The sequence below is a fragment of the Chiloscyllium plagiosum genome, unplaced genomic scaffold, assembly GCF_037043375.1.
Source record: "Chiloscyllium plagiosum isolate Xiang-an unplaced genomic scaffold, Cpla_swu_hap1 HiC_scaffold_25, whole genome shotgun sequence".
In the NCBI taxonomy this organism is placed as follows: Eukaryota; Metazoa; Chordata; class Chondrichthyes; order Orectolobiformes; family Hemiscylliidae; genus Chiloscyllium; species Chiloscyllium plagiosum.
The window spans coordinates 27,143,083-27,149,082 of NW_028270163.1; positions in this window are offsets into that span (position 1 = coordinate 27,143,083).

The following is a 6,000-nucleotide window of genomic DNA, read 5'->3' on the forward strand; positions in this document are numbered from 1 at the left end:
GGGTTGTACTCAAGAACCTGTATCTAAGATGTCACCATAAGTGGTGAGTTGTAAATTTTTCACTGCACTCATTTGAATATATGTGACAATAAAACTAATTCAGTTCAATTCGATACTCGCAGCATCAGTATCTGAGTGTGAAATTAAATGATGGTGTGTCTTCATCCTCACTGTTATTGTTTGTCCAGTACTGCCTAGTCAGCTTGAACACCATGGTCGTCTGGGAAAAAAAAACACATTGGTAGGATTGTGATTGAGGTGGCAAGAGGTTCTTGTTATAGAATTTGAAACATAAATAAGAAAAGATTGCAGAATGAAGTTGAAGTGGAGGTGAGAAAGAAGATTATATGAAGAACCATTATTTTTAGTGGATTCATCCTTGCTGCTGCTGACCACAGCCTTTCCCATTATGAACAACACCATTTCCTCCATTCGAGTGCCTAAGCATGCTTCTTCCCATCTGTTCAGCTCCTGTTAACTCCTGCTGTGCACTATCTGTGCAGGAGAGTTGGAAGTGCATTATACTTGTGTAATGTGATTCCATTATTAAATAGCTGTCAGTCTCTTCTGGCTCGGGATCCTCGGGAAGGCTTGCACTATGCCAAGTATGAAAGTGAAAAGGAACAAATGAATGTTAAGGTCAGAGTAAGGATAAAGATTGTAGGTTGGTGTGTAATGAATGGATGAGGATTATGAGCAGTAAGTGATGCTTGGAGATGTGGTTGGGAAATGTGCCATTTGAAAATGCATTCACAAAGATTTAGTGTTGCTGAATCCAGGTCTAAATGGCTGCACTCCTGGCAATGATCTCTATAAGCTATCAGCTCCCATTTCCTTCCCACCATTTATCTGCAAGGCCTTGTGGTTCCCCTGTGGAATCAGGATGTCTCCCATCCTTCCCACCTAGTCCAAGTCCTGTAAGACTTGCAGTGGTGTGGGTTGGAAAACCTGGGTGCCATTTCTGTCCCAAATCCAGCCACTGTCCTCTCTTTTCCAAGCCAGATTCACCTCACAACAAACTACCAGCACCTGCTTCATTTACGATGTACCTCCCCTTTAAGAGGTACAGGCTGGCTTTAAACTGTGCTGGCTGGATTTAAATAGTTCCAGTAAGTTACAATTCTAGACCCATTGCTGATGTGTGCAGTCAATCAAGAGCGTGGTTAGCATTGGCTGCAGGCAGAAAGCCTGATAATGAGCAGACAGCACGAAGATTCCATGCTGCCTGAATTATAGCAAAATGGCGTGAGATTATTGCACATTGAAATCCTCATGTCCCCCTTTGGAGGCTATTGAATTGGGCCCCACAGCCTCAATCATATTTGATGAATCTTGCTTTCCCTTGCGGTGTTTAATGCTTTTTGATGTTACAAATATTTTACCTTTTTGATATATGCCATAATAATAAATAGTTATATTTGTCAAAGTATTTAACCATAAATTAGGAGAAGCTGCCTTTCTGAAGTGGTTGGTATTATGGAATGTACTGGCATCTTGTAACCTTACATCACACAATACTTTAGTGTCTGAAAATTGGTTAACCTTCTTCATTTGAGTCTGTTTCCTAGGGAACATAGGTTAAAAATAATTCATCTATACTTCTTCTCATACAGAATGACCAAAGAAATAATAAGTATTAATGCTCACAATCATGGTTTGTGAAGCATAAAGGATGAATAATAAAATAAAATGATAAATCCATGCTATTAAATTCATTATTTTCTTTAGTTTGCAATGTTCCATCTTTTTATCCCACCCGCATTTCACACTTGACCTTCTTTTCAGTTTTGATAAGTCTGTTTCTCATAACATTTTAGGGTCATATTTGACCCAGAGATGCCCTTCCAACCATCTATCTGCATGATGAAAAGGACTGCCAATTATCACCTCTGTAACATCATCTGATGTTACTCCTGCCTTAGCTATACCTTCATTCATGTCTTTGTTATCTCTTAGTTTGATTGCTACACTGCACTCCTGGCTGACTTCCCAGAACCTCTGAGGTATTTCTAATTCTGGCTCCTTGAGCATCCCAAGTTTAACTGTTGCACTATGCCTGGACTCTGTGATCCAACACCCCCCTCTGAAAACATGTCTGCTTCTTCACTTTTCTTTCTTCTGTTAGGTTGCTCCACAAGTGAGGCCACTTTGACAAAAGTTTGGTCAAACAACTAATGTCTGCTTATGGCACTTGAAGCTTAATTTTGCTTTATAATACTCCAATGAAGCACCTTAGGGCATCAATTACATTAAGGATGCTACATTAACGTAAGCTGTTGCTTTTTATTTGTTTACACAATTCCCATAATCTTCATTTTACTATCATCCATGTGCCCACCCAAGTGTTGCTTAAATGTCCCTAATGTTTCTGATTCTACTACCACTGCTGGCAGTGCATTCCACACACCCACCACTCCCTGAGTAAAGAACCTATATCTGACATTTCCACTAAACCTTCCTCCAATCACCTTAAAATGATGCCCTCTCTTGATAGCCATTTCCGCCTGGGAAAAAGTATCTGGTGATCCACTCTACTTATGCCTCTCAGCATCTTGTACACGACTATCAAGTTACCTCTCATTCTTCTTCTCTCCAATGAGAAAAGCCCTTGCTCCCTCAACCTTTCTTCATAAGACATGCCCTCCGTCCAGACAGCATCCTGGTATATCTCCTCTGCACCTTCTCTAAAGCTTCCACATCATTCCTATAATAAGGTGACCAGAACTGAACATAATATTCTAAGTGTGGTCTAACCAGGGCTTTTTAGAGCTACAGCATAACTTCATGGCTTTTAAACTCAATTCCCCTGCTAATGAAAGCCAACACACCGTACGCCTTCTTAATAACCCTATCAACTTGGGTGGCAACTTGGAGGGACCTATGGACAGAGACCCCAAGATCCCTCTGTTCCTCCACACTGCCAGGAAACTTGCCTTTAACTCTGTAATCTGCATTCAAATTTGACGATCTAAAAATGAATCACTTCACACTTTTCCAGGACAACTCCATCTGTTACTTATCAGCCCAGTTCTGCATCCTGTCAATGTCCCAGCCTACAACAGTCCTCCACATTATCCATAACTCCACTAACCTTTGTGTCATTGGCAAACTTACTAATACACCCTTCTGCTTCCTCATCCAAGTCATTTATAACAATCACGAAGTGCAGAGTCCCAGAACAGATCCCTGCGGAATGCCACTGGTCACTGAGCTCCAGGCTGAATACTTTCCATCAACTACTACCCTCTCTCTTCTATGGGTTTACCAACTCAGTATCCAGACAGCCAAATTTCCCTGTCTCCCATGCTGCTTCCTTACTTTCTGAAAGAGCCTACCATGGGGAATCTTATCAAACGCCTTGCAAAAATTCATGTACACCATATCCACTGCTTCACTTTCATCAACGTGTTTGATCACATCCTCAAAGAATTAAATACATTTTGTGAGGCATGACCTGCCCCTCACAAAGCCATACTGAGTATCTCTAATCAAACTATGGCTTTCCAAGTAATCATAAATCCTGTCTCCTGGAATCCTCTCCAATGCTTTACACACCACAGAGGTATGACTGACTGGTCTGTAATTCCCAGACTGTAATTATCCCTATTCCCTTTCTTGAGCAAGAGTATAACATTTTCCACCCTCCAATCATCTGACACTACTCCAGTGGACAGTGAGCACGCAAAGATCATCGACAAAGGTGCAATAATCTCTTCCCTTGTTTCCCGTAGTAACCTTGGATATATCCCATCTGGCTCAGGTACAAAGGAGGATAAAGGGATCTAAGGCAGTGGAGGCACTTTACAAAATGCTGAGCTTAAATTGGTGGAGGTTCAATGACACTGTGGAAATTGCAGATGGGGTGACAGGAGAAATTACAGAAGATTCCCCTTTTAAAAATGAGGTCAATACAGTCAGTCATTTATACAAGGCTGCTGAGCTGTATTCCTTTCGATGAGCACATGAAGAATGATTGATTGCCACATAATTTGAACCATTTGGATAAACATTTTTACTGTGAGGTTTTGTTTTGAATAATACTCAGGATATAAGGAGAACATCTTCAGTTTTTACAATGCTTTACTAATAGCAAAATAAAAATAAGGCAGCGATCCACAGAATTAAATCCTTTCTCTGCTGTAATTGCAAGGAGAAATCAGGGACACCAGACAGTATGAATTTAAACATCTTCCCATTGTTATTTGTGAGCCAGAACACATGCATCTTTACCCAGCAGTTCAGAAATGCCCATTCTGGAAACAGCCATTCCTTGAGTTTGACACAATTGGCCAACCTATTTATGCTGAAAATAAATTGAAAATTTGTTTATAGCAAGTTTACTCCCAGATCAAATGCCAAGTAAAATATACTAAAGTGGACAGTAAAATCCCAACCCAGACAACTGTCGTTAATATTTTGAGTTTCTTGGTGTTGCTGCCAGTTTATATCTTAGATATGAACTTATTTAAAGCTTGTGAGAATGTGTCATGTGCAATCTCAGTCAGATTTTGCTCTGGAGTTACTAATGGTCTATATCTATTACACTAAATCAACAACAGCACTAATAGCTTTTGTCTGTTCACGACAGAGAAGAATCTATATCATCAGTACTAAGTGTATGAATCTGGACATAGCATGCCTTTGATGTAACTCATAAAATTAAATGTATTCAACAGTTCAGAACAAGGATTGCTGCACTTTAACCAGACCTCAACATTATACTAAGCACACATGAACTGCTGTTGCTATGCCTGAACATATTGTACAAATTCAACTTATCCAAACAGAAGCCAACTGATGACATTGTACAGACCACTTCTCTTGCATCTGGAAGTTTATGCCCCAAAGATGGTATCTAAATGAGTGGATCAATGAGAAGAGTAATGGTAACATTTAATTTATACAGTAGATAGACTCCAAGTAGATACATTGAAAAACTCTGGTGTTATAAGTTATCTATGAAAAATCACTAAATTGTAAGAGATTGTAGGGTAAAACTGAATAACCCCTGAAAATAGGCAGAGATTGGATTGCTTGATTAATCCATGCTCTTTCATTGGAATGTGGGCAGAATTCCAACTTTGTGCTATCTGTTTATTTCCATGGCTGCAATGTGCATTCTCTCGCTGTCCGTCCACCACACCTATCAGCAGGGGATTCAGTGTTGTGAGTGATTAGATTATTTAAAGCTAGCCTGAATCTCTTAAAGGGGAGGACCATTCTAGTTACTGGCAGTCCTCAGGTCATTCTGAATATTGCAATGTTGAAAAGTTAACAATGACTGATTATGGAAGAGTACATCAAAGAATCAGTCACATGCTCAGAACGCAGAAGATGAGATAGTCATGGAGCTCAGTGTTACCCCAAAGATCTGGAAGTAGTGCAAAAAGAAATTGAATGACCTCACACAAATTGTCATGGTAATGAGTGCACCTTAAAAGCTTTCTGGTGGTACAGTCACTTGCTCTGGTGTGCCCTGTACATAGCCCATTTTCACATGTCACACACTTCTACTTTATGGTATGGTGGGACACATGAAATTGGATTTTCCTGGTGTGGTGCCTCTAATCGTTTTAAAATCTGGTATCCTGCTGCACTCATAAGCAAATGCCTTCGGCAGGTAAACAAGCAGAGCTTAAAAATGTGTTGCTGGAAAAGCGCAGCAGGTCAGGCAGCATCCAAGGAGAAGGAGAATCGACGTTTCGGGCATAAGCCCTTCTTCAGGAATGAGGAGGGTGTGCCAAGCAGGCTAAGATAAAAGGTAGGGAGGAGGGACTTGGGGGAGGGGCGTTGGGAATGCGATAGGTGGAAGAAGGTTAAGGTGAGGGTGATAGGCCGGAGAGGGGGTGGGGACGGAGAGGTCGGGAAGAAGATTGCAGGTCAAGAAGGCGGTGCTGAGTCTGAGGGCTGGGACTGAGAAAAGGTGGGGGCAGGGGAAATGAGGAAGCTGGAGAAATCCGCATTCATCCCTTGTGGCTGGAGGGTTTCTAGGCGGATGAT